Source organism: Myotis daubentonii, chromosome 3, assembly GCF_963259705.1.
Source record: "Myotis daubentonii chromosome 3, mMyoDau2.1, whole genome shotgun sequence".
NCBI lineage: Eukaryota > Metazoa > Chordata > Mammalia > Chiroptera > Vespertilionidae > Myotis > Myotis daubentonii.
In genome coordinates this window covers 146,447,426-146,469,661 of record NC_081842.1, presented here as the reverse complement: position 1 = coordinate 146,469,661, position 22,236 = coordinate 146,447,426, and the positions used below count along the sequence as shown (strand labels likewise).

Here is a 22,236-nt window from a genome sequence, read left to right as displayed (position 1 = left end):
ATTCATTTTTAAACCAACCTCACACACTCTGTTTTAAGAAATTCTTTTGATTGGGGAGTCTTGATTTCAAGTAATTGTGTACTTATGTAGTTTTTTTCATCTGGACTGTTAGAAGCAAACTCAGGAGGTCACCATTTCTGAATTTTCTTTAAGAAACATTAGAAACAGAAGCAGATTTCGATTGTAGCAGTAATATGTTGATTAGAAGGTGAGTTCTCTTTAGTAGGAGGCTGCAATAACAACCATTGTTAATGTTCATTAAAGGTGTAGGTTCTGAAAAGAAAAACAGGCATTGCAATTGAAGAAAAAATTAACTCAAATTATAAAACAAGAGGTGAGGACATACTGAGTTTTATCTCTGGACTCTTGTTTGTCTGTGTCTTTCCGAGCTCTCTTCACTGCCCACTCATCCCCTCCACTCCCATCCCTGTGTTTTTTGGGTTGCTTCTGTTTGTCTGACCCTGCAGGCCAGAACTGGACTTACTGCAGAAGTTGGGGTCCTGCTGTGTAGGGTCTTCAATGCATGGTGGCATCAGTCACGGATCAGTGACAGCTTGGTTCCCCTATGGTCACAGGCCATGCCTGGGCCTTCCTTCCAAAGGAGCCCCTCAGCCCCTTTATTAGCCTCACCAATGAGGAAACTGAGGCACAGGTATGCTTGGTAACTTGCCCAGAATCACGCAGCTAGCTGGTGGAAGAACATGGATGAGCATAGTCTGCTTGACTCTCTAAAGGGCACAGCTTCATGCGAGGCCTGGTGTTGGTTCCATCTGTGGACACTCTGTTGCCCTGCAGGTGAGGAGCTTCCAACACTGTTCCCTCTTCCCCTCTCTCCAGACCAGAGACTCAGACGCCCAGGGTTTCAGCCTCCCTCACCACTTTGATTCTCATCTGTTATATTTGTGTGTTTTTTAAGCATAAAGAAAGATATTTATTTACTAACCAAAAGGTTGATCCTAATTAAACCAACACTCGGAAATAGTTGCATGCAAAATGTTCATGATAAAGAGAACTAAACATAGTAATGAAAACAACAACAACAAAAAACATGAAGAGAGATTTATTTGCTCATTGAGCTTATTCATTCTCATAGCTAGTTCCTGTCCAGGAGGAGGGTGGAATTTTTACTCTACTGTTTCATAGATCTGAGTACAGGTGACATTGCTCATGAGGTGTTCCTGCTCTAACTTCCCTTCCCACCTCCCAGTCTTCTTGAAAATGGGTGGTTACGGTGCTTCCCTTCCCGTCCATTCCTGATGCTGAGCCTGTGCGCTGTTTCAAGGCTGCAGGCAGCCTGAGTTTTTCTGCCATCAGCTGTATCTCTTCAAACTTCGCTCCCAGGTTAAGCAAGAACTGCCTTGTTTCCAATGTGCTCTCAGTTTTTACGGTGAGGCTTTGGCCTTCAGAAGGGGTGAGAGTCTGGTGTGGCCATGGCTCCCATTTTCCGCAGAGCCATTCCTGCGCCTAGTGCCTTCATGTGCTCCTCCAGGCCTTTGCTGTCTGTGAAGCGCCACCTTCCTTCCAGCTGCTGAATGAGGCCCGTGGTGGGTGTGGGAAGTATGCTGGTGACCTGTACCGAGCTGGGTGGGGGGTAGTGCCAGGAGCCTGGCGGTGTCTCCATTCTGTTTTTAATCAGCGAGAGGTTTATCTTGTTCTGAGTCTGGCTCTGTCTTTTCAGACTTTCTCTTCTGTTTTCTTTCTCATTGCTATGGAGGCTCATTGCTATGTGTTTGGACAGAGGAGATGCCTCAGAGGATACGCTCCTAGGCTGTCTTGACTGGAAGTGTCCAGTGCCTTCTCAGCGGAATATATTCATTCATACACACATTCTCTCATTCATTCATTCATTCATTCATTCATTCATTCAGCATTTATGGGCCTCCTGCCCCTGTCAGGCTCTGTGCTGGGTGGACAGAGTGCAGAGTCTGTCCTCAGGCAGCTCAGGGTCTTCTGTGAGGAATTAGGTGTCGCTTCTGAGCAGTGGTCAGTGCTGTAACAGAGGCTCGGCTCTGCCTGGGGGTGGGTGAAGCAGGGAAAGGTTGGGGGAGACTCTGGAGCTGAGGCTGAAATGAAGGGAAATAAACCCTCTCCAACAGAGGAAAGATGCTCCAGGGGGAGGACCAGCATGTACCCTGGCTCAGAGGCCTGGGGAATAGTGAACGAGGCTGGGGATGAGGTAGGATGACAGGAAGCCATACATGGAACTTGAAAGGCCTGGGACTAAGGAGTCAGGTTTTATTTTATGGATGATATGGATGCCACTCAATAACAGACTATTAATTTGATATTTGGGTCACTTCTTTTTATGAGAAAATTGTATTTTCCATTTAAGTCCATAAAATATGAAGTACACTCATATAGCCTACTGTCCTTCAGGAATAAGGCATTAAAACACAGACAAAGAGTAAACAGTCCCAGGTGTGAAGAACTTGGGAGAGGGTGGCCTATTTAAATAAGCTCTTTGGAAATTACTGTCCGAGTACTTTGTACATCTTTGAAAACACGGCCAAAAGATATATAAGTATTCTCCCAAGTGAACTTTTCATGAAAATGGAAAAATTATATTTTGGTTTTATTTGCTCTAGAGTTTTTGTAGTTCAGGAATATTTTAGAAATTATTTTAAAATTCCAAATGATATATGTATTTCAAAAATGTGGTCCACTGCCTATTTTTATTTCAGATCTTTTCATTTTGATTTCTTTATTGAAACCTTCCCATAAAATACAAAGAAAGCTAGTAATTGTACCTTTTGTTGGAACCTGTAACTGAGACCTCATCGTGAGACATAGTCAAGTGTTAGTGTACGATGACAGGACTTACATTTTGTCAATATCCTGTCCTTCTGGAGGCTCCATGGAGAAAATGCAGCGTTGTAGAAGTTCAGGTCTTGCAGTTCATCATTGTGAAAAGGGCTGTAAGAGAACTGCGGAGTAAAACACATGAGCCATTCTTTCTTCCTTAAATATTTGTTTTGGCTAATCATACCCTATGCATGGCTATAATGGACCATCAGCTGGCTGAAGGTCACTGGTCTTCTCAACCAATGGTAAAACCTCAGCCTGTATTCTACCACAGGGGTTGACAAGTCCTTGAATCCCACAACTAGCAGAAAATGATTTCACTGGAGGAAGCATTTACCAATTCCTTTCATTGTTACTGGTTGTTGATACCAATATCAGGCACTTTGTAAACAGACATTCTGACTTCACAAACAGTTGTGCCCATGCAGGAGCCCATTATCTTATTATAATATTCAATTTCCTTCGCATTCTCTTAATTGAAATGAAGCTGCTCCTGCTGCGTCTGGGCAGTGGAAACTTCCATAATACCCTGAACTCTCAGCTGCAGCAGATAGATTCTTTGTCTTCCTGGCTTTCTCTGGAACTTCGTTCTGTGGGGGGTCTTGTTGCTGACCGTAACAGGGTGCTATCAGTCCAGCCTGGGATGGCAGAGCACTGATTAGACGCTTTTGATTGCTTTGATTTTGAAATTGACTAGTCCCGTAGTCTGTAAGCCCTTTATTCCAAAATGCCAGTTAATCAAAATAACAACATTAATGATTTTCCACTACATGGGTCCACTATGTAAATTAGCTAGTGGAAATAGCTTGAAAAGCAATATGACTGAATATGTCTATTCTTAACTTGTTGACCGAATAATTTTGTGAAAGTCCACCAATTTCATATTTAGCCCAAAACTCCCATGGAAAAACTTTACAGTTCAATCCACAGGAGATAAATTGCGTGATACCCGTAATCAGAAACACTGGCATAAACTCCATGTTCAGTTGCTACCTCTAACCTCTTCCTGCTTTCTGATGCATCCCCTTAAAGTCACTGAAGATTCAAGGATGATAATTAATTTTTAGGGTGAATTAAAAGAAGTAATATGATTGTAATTAGGGCTGATTTTCAGCTGGCGCTTATCACTGTGGCCAACAGCCACACTAGTCGTTTATGGCTTTCTAACTGGTCAGGACCGCCATTCATTGGTTCTAAAATATTTCAACTTTTATACCTACAAATAATGCCATGCATGATTCCAATGTGTATTTTAACTACATTTCATCAATATTCAAATCTGTATGCACTTACATTATACAAACCTGTCCTTGCTGGTTTGCATACCTGTTGTCTCTACTCTGTCCCCAGCACCTACACAGGGCCTGTCACATTGTTAGTGCTCAAAAATGTTCTGAGTTGCACAAATGAAAGCACATAATCTATTTTGTTTCTATCTTTTGCACATTGTGCACCAGCTTATATTGGCATGTTATTTTCTAGAGTGACCTCATTATATGTGTATTTTTGTTGAATAGATAATATTTAAATAGATAATTTACCAAATTGGAAAAAAAAAGAACTTTAAAGACTAGGGCAAAGCCAAGGACCTCAGAAACTGGAACCAGGGACATAAGCATCCACACTATTGTGTTTGTGTCTTTCGGGTCCGATTCTTCTGGGCCGAGTTTCATTTTCCTTATTGCACACAAGCTTCCCTCACATGAGGGGAAGGTGGCTGGAGGCAGTTCCTGGATTATATCCTTTTAGCCCAGGAACATAAGAGTAAAGATAACTTTTTCCCTGAATTCAGATTGGAAAAAAAAATCACAGGAAAGGATTCTGATTGGCTGGTTTAATATCATGTGTCTCCCCTTGGACCTGTACTGTGGGGAATAATGATTTATGATTAGCTGGGTCACATGACCACCTCAGTGTTTAGAGGGGTAATGCTTGTTGCAAGAAGAAAAGAGGATTGTCTGTCAATCAGGCAGTCATCCAAATGTATGCCTACAACAGCTAGAGCCAGCATGTCAAACTCCAAGGCTAACACGGGCCAAATAAACAAGGTTTAAGTTTATGTGGGCCGCAAAAAAAAAAAATAAAAGCTTCAATTTTCATAGAAATGTAGGTTTATTTCGATAGAGACATGCTGAATACAAAGGGCTGAAATACATGAGTAATTGTTAACATAAAATAAGAGACATTTTAATAAAAATATTTTTTTCTTGAACATTAACTTACTAGACACTGAATAACTGCACAAATTAATAAGCGTAACACAAATAAAACTATTTTTCTTGTTCTCCGAAAGTGAAATATTTCCTGTTGCACACACCAAACAAGTCAGTCCAAGACTAAGGATGTAGCAATTGGCTGCTAAAACATTCGCTGCTAGTATTAGTGGAAAGAAATGGTGCGCCTGCGTGTAAGGGAAATGCATGCAACACGATTATAGTAATCGGTCATTAGTGAATGTTGTAGTTCGTTATTAATAACTAGGGGCCCGGTGCACGAAATTCGTGCACTGGGTGTGTGGGGGGGGGGAGTGTCCCTCAGCCCAGCCTGCCCCCTCTCACATATTGGGAGCCCTCAGGTGTTGACCCCCATCACCCTCCAATCGCAGGATCGGCCCCTTGCCCAGGCCTGATGCCTCTGGCCTAGGCGTCCGGCCCGGGCAGCGGGGACCCGCAGCTGCAGCGGCCCCATGATGGTGGGCTTCGCTTTAGGCCCAGGCAAGGGACCCCTAGCTCCTGGGACTGCCAGCTTCGACCGTGCCCAGCTCCCATCGCTGGCTCCACCCCTACTTCCTGCTATCACTGGCCAGGGCGGAAAAGGCACCTGATTCTCCGATCATGGCCGCCTTTGCCCTGCCCCCCAGCTCTTAGCTCCCCCCTGGGTTTCCGATCACTGTCAGTGGCAGGGGGCTTCTTCCTGCTTTCCCTTTCGCCTCCCTGCATTGTGCCTACATATGCAAATTAACCGCCATCTTGTTGGCAGTTAACTGCCAATCTTAGTTGGCAGTTAACTGCCAATCTTAGTTGGCAGTTAATTTGCATATAGCCCTGATTAGCCAATGAAAAGGGTATCGTCGTACGCCAATTACCATTTTTCTCTTTTATTAGTGTAGATTATGTATAACAGGATATTGTAAAAATTAAGTTATGAAATTTTTATTAAAACGTTTCTTACATACCGTTATATTGGCTGGGCCACAAACATATTCGTTGTGGGCTGCATGCGCCCCAGGGCCGGGAGTTTGACATGCTTGAGCGAGAGTGAACAGATATACAGAGTAAGTGAGAAAACACTTTGAACTAAGGGGTCCACCTAGGATTGAAGAATAAGATAACGGTGACTGGGAAACATGTGTTTCTAAAGGGACTTGGGTCTAGCAGGAGGATGGTATCCTGTGACTCTTCTTTTTGGCTTGAAGGGAATGCCATTCATGTTATTCCTTCTTCAGGTTTGTACTGTAGCATGTACTGTAAGAATTTGTTCACAAAGCTGCCTCCTCCACTGCACTGTGAGCTGCGTAAAGGCTGAGACCATGTCTGATTCATGCTTGAAAGTGTTCATGTTCTGACATGAATGCGTGGTACTTGCTGAATGAATGAATTTGGGAAGTATAGCAGGCTACCTTAGAGTTGAGGCACCAAATGAGAATATAGTTGGGATTATGCATGTCTTATATTCTAGAAATGCAAAACAAAGCTGTTAAAGCTAGCAAACTTTTCCCTAGCAGATAGAATGGCCTGTATACCTTCAGGGAGCCCATGTCCTCACAGAGCAACCATTTCTATTCCTCTGAATGGGTCTGATCCCTTCCTGTGTTAGCCCCAAATCTCCATTCTTTGCCCCCGCTGAAGCCTCATCAGAAGGACTGTGGGGAGAATATGACTTCTGTTTGACAGCCCTTTAAATACTTGGAGTTGGATGCCAATATTTACTTCAGTCTTCCTCCAGCTAAAACATCCTGGTTCTTTCAGGCATTCCTCAATGAGAAGGATTTCTGGATTCTCCCATCCTGGTTACATTCCACCTATAAACTTTTGGGCGTTTCAGTGGCCACCTAAATATGAGATGCCTGGAACTGAACACAAACATCCAAGATACGGTTTGACTTGAGCAGAATTTAGAATGTGGTGATTACACCTGAGGATCACAATCAGTGGTTTAGGAAGTAGAAACCATTAGTTAAAGGAAAATTTCCACAAAATCCACTTTATATATTTAAGTAAAGGGGGGTGGTTTCTGGGTGAAGGGAATTTTCTGGACAGGTGGGAGGTTTACCTGCCCATGCTGTTCCTCTTCATAGACTGTGGTGGCCAGTGAAACATTTGGGTGGAACTCTCAGAGTTTGGTGGCCCACCTCAGTTGGAAAAATGTATTGTTGAAAAATGTAGTGCATTTTCCATAAATGGAGTCCCAAGTTTTCAGACTCAGTAGAGGATCTATTCAGTTTAAGTGCTACTAAAATTTCCATTTATTTTTACATGAAGAGCTGTCAAGTCACATCTTGCCATCCTGTAATACAGTATTTTTCATATTTTCTTATTAAATTTAACGTTGTTGTTCTATATTTCAGCTTGTCAGGATTATTTCAGGTCTTGATTTTGTTACTCATTTATCTTTTTTATCTTATCATAATTTAGATATTTGACAGTGTGCTATGGATATGGTATTCAGTTATTTTATAAGTTTATTGACACAAATAGAGGTCAGAGAGAGGGATTGTTCTTCAGACACCTGGACACTGATGAGCATGTTGGGGGATTCAAAACCCTTGTATCCAACATTGCTAAAACTCACCTAACCACCCTCCACCCCCAAACTTTCTATTTTGGTCAATGTCATCAATATCTACCTATGTCTGAAATCTAGGCACAATCTTGATGCTTTGCATCAGCTTTCAGCACTTCCTAAACTGGGCTTGATACTTGCACAACACTAAATGCCTTGTAATTTCCTCCTCGCTCCATACTCTCTCTTGGTTTTTACAGTCTTCTTTTTCTGAAAAATTAACCACTCATACTGCCACCCAAACTTTTTTTGTCAAAACTTGTTTTAAGATTCAACTTAGGTGTGCCCCCCCCCCTAAGATATTCACAAACCTTCTCCTGGATCTTGACTCCTGTTCCCACCTAAGACCGACTTAGTCTTTATTGCTATACCTTTGGGCAGAACTCTAGCCACATTTTACCTTTATCTCTTACTAGATTAGGTAGTGGGCTGGTTAAAGGCTGGTCCATGGGTCACTCCTCTTGGTATAACTTGCATTTAATCTGGTTTTTATCAGATACTCAGTAAATAGATGGTAAGTAAAATAATGGGCAAATAAACCTACTTAAATGCATATAATTATCTTATTTTCCAGCCCAATTATACGACCATATATGCAAATATATGTGGACTAGTTACATCCATTAACTACTATGTTGAAATGTAAATATTTTGTTTGGTTTCTTCATTTATCAAACTAGCAATCCTGTTTCACAAAAAGAAAGAAATATTCTGTTTAATGATGTGCTAAATGAACTTATTTTGGACTTCTTTTCATTATTGTGTCCTTTCCTAAATTCACAAACAATTCTAGAAGGGGTGGACTTTTAATTGAACTTGCCTGATTGGAGAGCACTTTTTACAGGGTTCTTTCTATCCAGTGGCTTTAAAAAATTAAATCTGAATTTATTGAATACACCCTGTGATGTTGTAAGATGTGCCTCATGACACTAAACAGTGTATAATCTCACTGTAGGAAGGAGACATATGCATGAATAGGTAACAGTAACTTCAGCAAGTGGTCAAGTATCAAAAACAATGGCAAGATGATAAGCGTTTGGCATTTTTATGAAATGGTGGTGTTTTACACAGTCTAAAAGCAAACACTAACCACACCACATATGAATGGGCAGAGGCTTAATTTATAAAAATTATAAACTGCAGGCCCGGTGCATGAAATTTGTGCACTTGGGGGGGGGTCCCCTCAGCCCATCATGTACCCTCTTGTAGTCCAGGAGCCCTCAGGGGACGTCCTTAGTGCTGCTGCGAAAGCAGGAGAAGCTCTCGCCACTGCTGCTGTGCTCGCCAGCCATGAGCCAAGCTTCTGGCTGAGCAGTGCTCCCCCTGTGGGAGTGCACTGACCACCAGGGGACAACTCCTGCACTGAGCATCTGTCTCATGGTGGTCAGTGCATGTTATAGCAACCGGTCTTTCTGCCGTTCGATTTGCATATTAGCCTTTTATTATATAGGGTAATTTATGAGGTTAATTGAGTAAAGGTGCAGGAAACAGAACTGCTCTTCATTTTATGTTGAGCTAATTATGAAGCTTATAGGATTATTCTAAAAATAGGCATAATAGTAAACCTAAATTTAAAATTACATAATGTTTGGAAATAGGGGTAGATGATTTTACCAGAACTTTCTCACGAAGCCTGATAGCATTATAATCAGGAAACATTATCTACTGGGTGTGTATCCACTTGGAAACACATTAAAATAGGGGGGAAAAAAGAGAAGAATTCAGCATAGGGACCCCCAGTGCTTCCCAAGATAGGCATGCTCTGCTATGCTTCAGACTGGGAAAACTGTCTTCCAGGCTGCTCCTATGCAGACACAGAGAAGAAAGTCTGCTAGGTTTTCTCATGGCCAGAAGCAAGTATAATTTGGAGCAACTATACCTTTTCAAGAACTTCATTCATTCATTCATTCATTTATTCATTCTATTCATTACCATTTAGCAATTATTTATTGAGCACCAACTCTCTGGAAGGCACTGTGTTAAACTATGGAGACAATTCTATGGTTGCTAAAGCAGCATTATAAATTGATTTCCCATGATCAACCCCTCTTCCCCCACAAATAACATTTTGTCTATCAGTCATATGTAGTGTACTGTAAATTAAAGAGCATTGCTTGTGTGAGAAATATAGGTCTAGTCATGCCTTGGGCAAATTATCCCACAATTCTGTTCTCAATTGGAAAATGAGAGGGTTGAACCATTTGCTTTCTAGAGTCCTCTGAGGCTCTAAAATATAATGATCTAATTAATTTTGATGGCTGCCTGGCTTACACTTTAGTGTTTGTGAGTTTGTGTAGTGCCTGGACATGCTGGTTGTGTTGACTTTGTGAACTTGTACAGAAGACAAAGCTCTGAAATACAACAGAATGCTTACTTACAACAGAAGTAGGGAAGAGCTATAAACTTTTATTGCTTAGGTGTCTGAAAACTTAATGAGTTAATATTTATTCTGCTGTAAGAAAATAGTTAAGATATTTCTGTGCCTAGTTAATTGAGATGGGATATTTTGATTTCATGACATTTTATATAAATAAATGTTTAAATGTACTGCTTAACTGCATGGATATTACTATTTCTGATGTGGCATAGACATATATCATTTTATATTTGTTACAGTAGATAAAATTGCTGTATAAAGTTTAAACTGTTCCATCAACAAAATTGAACATTTTAGTAAATTTATGTATATATCTGTGTATCTAAATATATATCTGTATATATAAATATATATTTAAAATTACCAAAGTCACATAAATATTATCTCAGAGTCATTTTTGAAAAAGAGTATTTTAATGTTCTCAGTGAATAATTTCTCTCTGCCTGAGACCTCGCTACTGCTGTACCCTGGGAAATATTCAGAGGGGAAGATAAAATTATTTAGATTTGCAGCTTCTTGTCATGGGAGGTGAAGGCCCTTTTTATTATTATTATTAATGTGATGGGAATAGTTCCATCACATCGTGTCTCTACACAGCATCCTGAGATCAACCTTTTCATCACATAAATAATTATGGTTGTGTTTTTTCAAAGCCTCCTGCCGTTACTTCCCTCTGCCTCTCAACCACTTTGCATTTGAGTGAGGAAGGTAGGGCTGCACTCAGATAAAGGTTTCCCCAAGTACTGACAAAAGGTAGATGCTTGGTAGTCGTGGCTGGTAGTAGGGGGAGGGTTGTTTCTTTGCCCCAACAAGACCCAGGTCTGTGCTGGCTGGACACAGGCGCGTGTTCTTTTAAAAGTATACTCTCCTTGTGTGTGGCAATTGCAGTATTTTTTCCTGAAAAAGAATCAGCTTCTGGCCTCGTATCTTTTCTTTTCTCATGGAGCTGCTTTTGTAACCAGGACTCCTAACCTGGCCCCAGAAAGGACATCCCACATAGAATGTACCGAGGGCTAGACTAGGCCTGAGTCCTCTTGTTGATATGGGGTGAGCAAGTCAGGCAAGATTCTTGCTTTTAGGGAGGGGACATTCTCATGAAGGAGATAGACAACAAACTAGGAAACATACAGAAGAATAAGGCAGGTCAGATAGCAGGGAAGCTGTGAGGGAAACATGGGGGGAGGAGGAACGGTGCCCTGAGCACATACCTGATCATTGTTCCCACACCTGTATTTGGAATTCTTTCTGAATGAGGGGCAAGTTATGGGTCAGGCAGTGTGTCTTCCATAAATCCCCCTTTTCTGTGTCTCCCTTGCCCCTCAGTGATGACTTCTAGTGTCCCTGAGTTCCCTGGTACTGGCCCCCTACTGTGACTGAGTGGAGCGTGGCCTGTGCAGAATGTTTGATGGAGTCTCCAGGTAAAAAATGAAGGCAGTTGTAGAGAATTCTTTTAAAGGATCAGATCTTTTGTTTTTGGATGCAAACAAATTTTAGGAGTGGCTTTTGTACTGAAAACTGTATGACCCTGTTCCTTGGTAACTTTTTCTCTCTTTGCTCCCTACCAGGAACTTTGCACCATCCGTCCCCTCTGCTTGGAACATTCACCCTTCACATATTCTTATCTCATGCTTTTCAAGCTTTTCGTTACATGTTATTTTTTTTATTGAGGCCATCTTTATAATTCTAGTTAAAATTGCACTCTCTTTCTACCACTTATATGATATATTCTTGCGTATTGTGTTTATTGTCTCTCTTTTCATTGCCTCTCCTGTCTCCAACCTCCATGAGGCCAAATATTTCAGCTCATGTATTCTCCCAGGGAAGAAGTCTGTGACAGCCAAACCTGGCAGTGGTCACCGTGGAACCATTAGGGAAGCAGACCTGTCTCTAGGAATTGGGATCCATGACCCCGTTTCACCCCATTGCCAAGTCTGCCCTCGGAGTTTCCCCCTCGCTTTGGGGCAGAAGCTCTCAAAATTAGACCCATGCTGTGCAGTCCCCTAGCTTTCCACCAGGGCCTGGGTCAGGGTAAGCGGTGTATCTGGGAAATGTTAAAAATGAGTGCACAGAGCTGGTTTTGGAATTCTTCATTAGCAGATGTTTAAAAGTCAGCACTCTAAAATTACTCTCAGAAGCTTATAAATATGAATTTCCTGTAACTCACATTTTATAAGAATTTCTATCAGCTGTGTCACAGCTTGAAAAATACCAAAAACGCATTAGAAAAATCTTTCTGTTTAAAACTAGATTGATCCCACATTTACATGGCAAAAGAAGGCCATTACGCGGCAGGCAGTAAAAGCTTCATTTCAGAGAGCCTGAGAAAAACTCAAAATAATTCACTTCTACCCAGGCCATTTGACAACTGTTAGACTTTTTCTTACAAAATAAAATGAAATCCTACCACCTGCTGCTTATAATCTCCAATTAATGCTATAAAAAGTGCCTTCATTAAAAAAGCCGATGTGTAATTTCTGCAAGCTGGGTGCAGACATTTCTTCAAAACTGCTGTAACCTTTTGCTCCTGTCTGCAGCAGGGAGCTCCTTCCAGATTCCAAAAAGAAGCCAGAACTGATTTCCACTTAATTATTTAAGAGGTAAACCTCTTTCCATTCACTGGGTTTAGTTATTTAAAATCATGATAATTCACATATAATCTGCTGCCATATGGGTTCGGTAGGAATTGTGAAAGAAGATTACCGAAGCTTGCCAACATTCCACCTGTGACTGAGAACAAGGGTATTTTTTGCAGGAAGCACAGAAGAGAAAGGAGGAGGAGGGAGAAAAAGAGAACAGTGTTCTTTCTTTCCTTGTCAGGCTCTTTTAAGACAGAATCAGCAGGTGTGAGAATCACCACCTTTGAGTGGTTTTAATGGAGTGAGAAAGTCCAGGTCTTTTATCACTTCCTTCCCACCCTGATAGTCAGATTAATGAGAATTTTCGAGAGGAAAAACCACTGGACATCTCTGACGTGCCCCCTTCTGTTTGCCAAATTAATCTGGGGCAGTCGGGGTCATTTGCAACATGTGGGGACAGCAGACCCAGCAGGCCAATTCTTCCGTCATTCTGTCTTCCTGCCCAGCCAGTTATTGGGGCAGGAGCTCATATGAAAAGAGTTGCCAGGATAATTTGGGAGCTATTGTGGTTGGTTATCAGAAGAGAGCAGGGAAGTCCTGGCACATGGGCACCATGGCGCAGCTATGAGCCCACTGTCTCTGCTTGACCCTCAAGGCTCTACACCAGTGATGGCGAACCTATGACACGCGTGTCAGAGGTGACACGCGAACTCATTTTTTTGGTTGATTTTTCTTTGTTAAATAGCATTTAAATATATAAAATAAATATCAAAAATATAAGTCTTTGTTTTACTATGGTTGCAAATATCAAAAAATTTCTATATGTGACCCGGCACCAGCGTTAAGTTAGGGTTTTTCAAAATGCTGACACGCCGAGCTCAAAAGGTTCGCCATCACTGCTCTACACAGTAGCCCTTTTGGTGGGCCTGTCTTCATCTCCCACACCCATCAACACAATCCAAGAAACTGGTCTCTTTCGTTAGGTCCCTGGATGATCCCTGATTCTCCAATGCTCTGCTCCTATTTTTAATTTTTGTCTAGAATGTCCTGCTCCTCCATTTATTTCTCATTTTCATGTCTACATACTTAAAATCGGAGGAAGTACAGCTGCGCCTATAATACCTACTCTCTGTAATCTTAACCTCTCACATTTGCTCACTGAGTCCCAAAACTGGCATCATATATAGAGGTTTGTTTTAAAAAATGTACATGTTGCTTAATTAAAGCAGTGGTTACCCTGCCATCTTCTAAATGCCCCACCCCATGATTTTTGTGATATTTCTGATGGCTTCTTTCCCCTCTACCTTTCTGTTCCTTCTCATTCTGAGAAGAAAAGTCCACCTCTTTCTCTGTTTAGGTGTAGTGTCCCTCAGAGTTATGTCATAGGTGCTTCCTTCTGTATCTCTGGATTCGTTCTCCCTGGAGCACCAGTCCTGCCTCCCAGCTACTTCCTGCAAACCTTGTCTGATGCCACGGGATTTTAAAACTTAAAAGATTCTAAATCAAACCCATTCTTTGTGGGTCCCCTCCAATTACATCTTCCTGGTATATTCTACTCAGATGCCTAAGTAAGAAATCTCAGAGTCATCTGTCATTTGTGTTTCTTCCCTGCTACTTCCCCCAGGAAGCTGTTTGATCTGTTTTCAGTATTATCATTGGGATTGCTTCTACCTCCAGACCCAACTGCCATCGCCTTGGTCATATCCTCTCTGCCCATGAGCAGTCCTACCTTGGGGGTTCTCAGCTTCCTGTCTTGTCCCCCTTAAATCTATTGTTTTTTTTTAATTGTTTTTTAAAATATATTTTTATTAATGATTTCAGAGAGAAAGGGAGAAAGAAGAGAGAGATAGAAACACCAATGATGAAAGAGAATCATTGATCAGCTGCTTCCTACATGCCACACACTGGGGATGGAGCCCACAACCTGGGCATGTGCCCTGACTGGGAATCAAATTGTGACCTCCTGGTGTACAAGTTGATGCTCAAACACTGAGCCACCCTAGCTGAGCAATCTATTCTTGATGGTCACAAATTATTATCTGAAACACAAATATGATCATGACTCTGTCCTAGCAACTTTGGTGGCTTCTTGTTCACCAGAGCAGGTCCTGCCTCTCTCGCATAGCTTATAAGTCTTACCTGCTTGCTCTAGTCCTCTTACAGGGGATGGTCCTGCCACTGGGCTTGTGAATGTATTGCAAGAGCCTGCTCAGATTTCAGTTTCTTTGTGAGATCTTCATTGAGCCCTCAGTCAGAAGTCATCACTCTTTTTTTTCAGGGTACCATTAACCCTTTCTATAGGCCTTCATTGTGCTGTTATGTAAATGTTATTTATTATGAACATGATCTATGTGAAGCCCCTTTCTGTGTATCTTGTTCATCTTATATCCTGAATGCTAGCATAATACCTGGATCACGGAGGGGGAAGAGGGGCTGGGTATCGATGAAAGTGTGTGAATCAATGGATATTTGTTTTCAATTAGCATACAAATCCACTATTGGGAACATATGACTTGATAAACTTCTTTTATCCTTATACAATGCTGAACATACATGTGACAAAGAATAAATACTTGTTGACTCATTTGTGGTTAAGACTGTAAGAGAAAGTGGAACAGTAGGAGACAGGTGTATGGCTGAAATATTAGATGTAAATGTTTCAAAGTGTTGTGAGGGCACATATGGAGACTTGGCTGCATTAGGATTTGGTAGAATGTGCTGTTTTTACCGCTGTGGTATTAATGGAAGTACATGATTTTAAGGCAAGAAATCAATTGCCAGGGTTTTGGGGAAATGTTAATTTAGGTTATATAGTCAAACTAAAAAAGAAAAAGGAGTTTCAGACCTACCCAAGATCTATAGTCTCATGAGTATTCTTGTGTACATGCATGCATGGATCTGTAATGGTATAGGCAACACTCTGAGCTAAGACTCTCTTTGTGTTGTGCACGGAATATAAGTAAATCATGTGCTTGCCAGGGTTAGAAGTTCCATACCATGTAAATGAAGAGTCAAACAATCTGACTCGCTCTGTTGGGGGTTGATTGTGAAGGGAAGCCAGTTAATATATTCAGTGTAGTTAACTGACTTAGTAAACATGTTAACACTTTCTAGTGCTCCTCTGTGAACTTTCTATCCATCTCCAGATGGGTATGTCTTTATCTGTCTATCTATCTATCTATCTATCTATCTATCTATCTATCTATCATCTATCTATCTGCACACACATTTATGTGTGTGTATTTATTCAGTTAACTTGCTTGGTTTTCTATATCAGGGACAAACTTGCCTATTTATTTCTCACTACTGACTATTCTACATCAATCACACCTAATAAATTGCTCAACAGGTACCAGATGCTCAAAAATTACCAACAACACAATTATCTTTGTATATCTAATTGACATGTTACTAACATTTAATTCAATTAAAATTTTTTTAAAAAAAATACATTTTATTGATTTTTTACAGAGAGGAAGGAAGAGGGATAGAGAGTTAGAAACATCGATGAGAGATAAACATCGATTCAGCTGCCTCCTGCACACCCCCTACTGGGGATGTGCCCGCAACCAAGGTACATGCCCTTGACCGGAATTGAACCTGGGACCTTTCAGTCCTCAGGCCGATGCTCTATCCACTGAGCCAAACTGGCTAGGGCCAATTTAAAAAAAAAAAATTGTAAAAAGCACCCAGAGTCCACAGCAGCTATATATTTCTAAATTTTTCCGAAGATACAGACTCAGCAACCATTTTTTTAAAAAATCTGGGAGGGAACCCCTAATTGGAGCAAGAGACCTGAGAGTAGGAAAGGTATTTATTACTTAAAAGAATTGTCTTCATTTCTAATGCCATGTCCTTCATAGCTCCAAGAGGAATATTTCTAAAGCAAGTGCATATCTGGTGAAATGCCCACTCATTTTTTTTATTGGTTTTCATAACTCTTTAGATGCTAAGGATACAAAGATGAACAAGATGTGGTCTCTTCCCTCAAGGCATTCATAGTCAGATGAGATGATTAGTCTGTTGTCCAGTGATGAGTGCTACCAGTGATGGAGGCAGGCCCAGGGTGCTGTGGGCGCAGAAGAGAGATAGCTGAAACCAGACTGAGAGGCTACACGAGCCCCTGGAGGGGAGAGCCAGGCTGTGTGAGTGGTTCCCTGTCATCCTCAGGACAACTTTCCTGAGAGGGGCTTCCATGATCTTTCTCACCTGGTTTCTACCACCTCCTTAGTTTCAAGCATTGACACATACTACATGGGTGTACACACAAACATGTGCGTGTGCTTACACACACACACTCACCAAATGCTTTAGCCAAAGACATCTGAGCAGGTCATATTAGTAAAGACAAATCTCACTGGTTTCTATAAAAAAGTACTTTAACCTCAATATCCCTAATTTTTCACCTACAACTCCCGCTTCAGCATATTACAATCATTTTTTAGTTCTCAACTCTCTAGTGAAAATGTGCTACCAAAGATTGCTTCTTGACCTCCCAAATTTTGAGTCCAATGGTGTCTGCAGCTTCATCTTACTTGGCCTCATTGTCCTATGTAAGTGACTCTGTCCCTTAACACTTGTGTGATCTTAGACAAGGTACTTAAATGATCTCTTCCTTGATTTCCTCAATTACAAAACGAGATAGTACGGTTATCATCATCATCACAACCCTATGAGTATTAATTGAGTTAACATATGCAAAGTGCCTGGTTCAAAGCAAGCAAAATAAGGTGTTTTTTATATTTAATTCTTCTTTTCTTGAAAAAGTATGTTTATTGATTTCAGAGAGGAAGGGAGAGGGAGAGAGATAGAAACATCAATGATGAGAGAGAATCATTTATTGGCTGCCTCCTGCACACTCCACAATGAGAATCAAGCCCACAATCTGGGCATGTGCCCTGACTGGGAATTGAACCATGACCTCCTAGTTCATATGTTGATGCTCAACCACTGAGCCATGCTGGCAGGCAATTTAATTCTTCCAATCACTCTTTTGTTTTTTAATCTCTGTGTTGGTAACTTTGACAGCCCTCTTTGTTTCACCCCTATCTTTCTGTGCCTTGCAGGCTTCTTCATTGACCCCTCTTATTTATTCTGCCTCTCCTTATATGCTAAGATTTGAGAGTTTGCACCTGCAATCCCCAGTCAACACACTTATTCTCCCCCAGGCCTCTCCTCCCTCCCCTTTCCCTAAATACAGCTCAAATCTAAACTGCTTGAAGAGACTGTTTTGACTCCATTGTATGCTCTTGCCTCCTTTGTCAAATATTAATTGAGCATAATGGCTTGGGTAGATTTGTGGGTTCTCTGTTCTGTTCCATTGGTCTATATGTCTGTTCTTGTGCTAGTAACAGGCAGTTTTGAGAACAGTGGCTTTGTAATACAGCTTGATATCTGGTATTGTGATCCCTCCAACTTTGTTGTTCTTTTTCAGGATTGCTGCGACTATTCGGGGTCATTTTTATTCCATATGATTTTTTGGAGAGTTTGTCCTAAGTCTGTGAAATATGCCATTGGTATTTTAATGGGGATTGCATTGACTTTATAGATTGTTTTGGGTAGTATGGATATTTTAATAATGTTGATTCTACCAATCCATGAACACGGTATATTCTCCCCTTTGTTTATGTCTTCCTCTATTTCTTTTTTTCAATGTCTTGTAATTTTCTGAGTACAGGTCTTTCACCTCCTTCGTTAAGTTTATTCCTAGGTATCTTACTATTTTTTGTTGCAATGGTAAATGGGATTGTTTTTATAGTTTCTCTTTCTGTAAGTTCATTATTGGTGTATAAAAAGGCCATAGATTTCTGGATGTTAATTTTGTATCCTACTACATTGCCAATTCATTTATTAAGTCTAGTAGTTTTTTTATGGAGTCTTTAGGGTTTTCTATGTACAGAATCATGTCATGTGCGGATAATGACAGTTTTACTTCTTCTTTTCCAATTTGGATGCCTTTTATTTTTTCTTCTTATCTGATCGCTATGGCTAGCACTTCCAGTACTATATCGAACAGCAGTGGTGAAAGTGGGCAGTCCTGTCTGGTTCTTGTTTTTAGGGGAAATGGTTTTAGTTTTTGCCCATTGAGTATGATATTGGTTTTAGGTTTGTATTATAAGGCTTTTATTATGTTGAGGTATTATCCTTCTATTCCCACTTTGCTGAGAGTTTTTATCAGGGAAGGGTGTTGCATTTTGTCAAATGCCTTTTCTGCATCGATTGATATGATTATGTGATTTTTGTCTCTCAATTTGATATATCTCAATAAATGTGATATGCCACATTTATTGATTTGTGAATATTGTACCATCCTTCATCCCCAGAATAAATCCCACTTGGTCATAGTGTATGATCTTTCTAATGTAATGCTGGATCTGATTTACTAAAATTTTGTTGAGGATTTTAGGATCTGTGTTCATCAGATATTGGCCTGTAATTCTCTTTCTTTGTAGTGTCTTTATCTGGTTTTGGGATTAGGGTAATGCTAGCTTCATAGAAAGAGCTTGGAAATGTGCCTTCCTCTTGAATTTTTTGGAATAGTCTGAGAAGGGTAGGTTTTAGCTCTTCTTTGAATGTTTGGTAAAACTCCCCTGTGAGGCCGTTCAGTCCAGGGCTTTTGTTTGCTGGAAGTTTTTTGATTACTGTTTCAATTTCATCAGTAGTTATCAGCCTATTCAGGTTTTTTTATTCTTCCTGATTGAATTTTGGGAGCTTGTATTTTTCTAGGAATATCTCCATTTCATCTAAGTTGTTCAGTTTGTTGGAGTAGAGTTATTTGTCGTATTTTTTTTTTAAATAATTCTTCGTATGTCTGGGGTCTGTTGTTACTTCACCTCTTTCATTTATGATTTTGTTTATTTGGGTCCTCTCTCTTTGTTTCGTGGTGAGCCTGGCTAGAGGTTCATCAATCTTGTTTATCCTTTCAAAGAACCAGCTTTTGGTTTTATTGATCTTTTGTATTTTTCTTTTTTTTTTTTTTTTTGGTCTCTATGTTGTTTATTTTGGCTCTGATCTTTATTATTTCCTTCCTTCTACATACGCTGGGCTTTTCTTGTTTCTCTCTTTCCAATTCTTTAAGTTGCAGGGTTAGATAATTTATTACCATTTTTTCTTGCTTTTTGATGTAGGCCTGTAGAGCTATGAACTTCCCTCTCAGGACTGCTTTCACTGTGTCCCATAGATTTCAGAGTGGTCTTTCTAAAATGCAAATCTCAGCCTATTCCTTCTCTGCTTAAAAGCCCTCCAGAGGCTCCCTTTTAAAGCATCACCACCTTTACTTGGCTTCCAAAGCTTTTTTCACTGGCTGTCCCCAGCCCATCCTGCACGTCTTCTTGGTCACCACTCAATCCCTCATTGCTAGAGCATCACCCATAAGGCATCCTTTGCAGTTCCTCAAATGATCCTAATCAAGTGGGCTTTACAGCTTGCATGGCTTTGTTTATGCTGCTCTTTCTTTCCTCCATGCCTCTCACCTTGGGTTCTCAGCTACTCTATCCTCTGTGCACCATCATACTCCAAGCAGGTGTCCATAAAACATCTGGAACGCCTGGTGTGCTGCCTTGTGAACATTTCCATTTTCTTGAAGAGCCCCCCTAAAGAGCAGCTGAAGTGGTTGGTATAAAGTTGGTGCTCAGTTAACAAACGAGTGAATGGACAAACCACTGGAAGTGTTTATAAACTGTGAAGCTGGATCTAGAGCCCATTCCCAGTGAACACTGCTGATGCTAGTTCCATGCTGCCTCTGCCTCTCACAGCCTTTCTTTTTCTCTTTCCAGAGGGTTAAGAATTTGCATATGGGGCAGACATCTGCAGAGGATCCAGATTGTCTCACTGTTCTGTGTTAAGAGGACGGTCAAGGTCATTGAGTGCATTAGATAAAGTAACTTCTCACTTTTATTTCCCACTGATGGGAAAACTTAGTACAATGACGTTTAAGTAATTTTTACTCTTAAACTCTTTAAAATGAATAGTAGTATTAACCATTTTCTTTTCTGTCAATTTCGCTTTCCTTTGTAAGTACCAGTTTGGTGGTTACACAGGCAAGTATGACCACTATTGCTGGCTACAAATCCTCAGACTCAGGATAATTTATAAACAGCCTGGTTGGCACAATCCCTGTGCAATGCAATTTATTGCTTCTTTTTGTAAGCTAATAAATTCAAGGACATTTGTCAGATGTGCAAAACATTTACATGGATTCTTTATTTAACATAAAAATCCTTTATGCATTTATAGCTTTAGTTGTTAGTTTGCCAGTGTGTACCTTCTCTTACAATTCAAAGGCCTTTCCAAAATTAAAGTAAAATTACTACAATCTGCATGAATTTTGTAAGATAGATAATTTAGAAAAGTGAGAGAAGATACTTGATACATAAAAGGTGGTTTTGTGGTTGTGGAGTTAAGCAGGAGCAATGACCTGCTCTCTATGTTGGCACAGAGTTAGCTCTGCTCACATATGTGCAGAAATGTCAGCCTTTGCTTCCTTTGTGACCATGCCACACCATGGCATATGGTTTTATCATCTAGTTATAAAATGTGCAGCTTAAAATGTATTTAAGGACATGTAATACATTTAAATATAAAATTGGACTGTGTGAATGTTCTTAGAATAGCATCTGTAATGAACTCAATTCACTTTGACACCATTTCAATATTATGAGCTCCCTCTTTGCTTAAAAGCTTTTCTGAAAGTTTTTTTGATAGAGGTTTGCCAGATCCCATTTAAACCCAGCTGTGGAATTCATTAATGTGTGCTAAATTCATTTGGCCAATGACTTTTTGAAAATGTATGTATTGATTTTTCTTATACACACACCCATATGAAAATATATGCTTTAATCAGTCCCTTTTCCCCCCATAAAAGTTCAGCTTTTGCTCCCCAAACAGGAAAATATATTCAAATAAGCAAATATGATTAGACATAAACATAGCTTTGATTATGATGGAACTCTGTGACTTCACTTAGTAATGTTTTTATTTTGTTTTCTAGTTTATTCTACTGCCCTATGGATATACTATTATTATATATGTAGCTCAACTCATTCTTTCCTTATTTTTAACTCTTCTTTCAGTGAAAAAGAATATATGTAATCTTAGGAATATCTAAGGAAAACAGATGGTTTTTCAGAATTTCCTTCCCCTGACATTAAATCTCTTGCTTTCCAATTTTGAGCTATAAGTAAAATTGTTATGGATGGTTTCTACTGTGGATTAGTGCATGTTACACTCATATCCTATATTAGCATTTTTATTTCCACTGGGATTTCTGATATAATCAGGTATTAAAACTGCAGTTATTTTAGCAATTATGCCTTTTATGGAAGGATTTTAACAGTTAAATCCTAACTTATGAAAAATATACTTTTACTTCATCTGGAAGAAGAATTATCCTAAAAAATGGTTAGGAGATTTAGTAATAGGTTAAAATTGTTAAAGAAAAACTCACAGAGTTCTCAACTTTCCATTCATTAAGCAAAAAACAGACAAAACATTTTCTTTCTCCAATTCCATCTAAAGCCCATGCCATACTCAGACTCATGCTTTGTGTTCTATGCCTGAGCTGCCAAAAATATTTTTAATTGATAGCTCTCTGTTCTCTATTGTTCCTGCAAAGTTTAATTTCTTACACTGTACTAAAATTTTGATTTATTTTTAAGAGTATTCTCTTTTTTTTCTTATTTGTTGTCCCAAGATGATCTC

The 22,236-nt window shown here is 40.1% G+C and overlaps 1 protein-coding gene and 1 pseudogene across 1 annotated transcript in view; one reads left to right on the top strand and one right to left on the bottom strand.

Moving 5' to 3' along the window:
- Positions 1 to 22,236, top strand: part of DCDC2 (doublecortin domain containing 2) — a 187,583-nt gene that overhangs the window by 108,521 nt on the left and 56,826 nt on the right. The gene's annotated exons all lie outside the window — the stretch shown is intronic.
- LOC132229430 (fatty acid-binding protein 5-like) lies at positions 1,125 to 1,528 on the bottom strand (annotated as a pseudogene).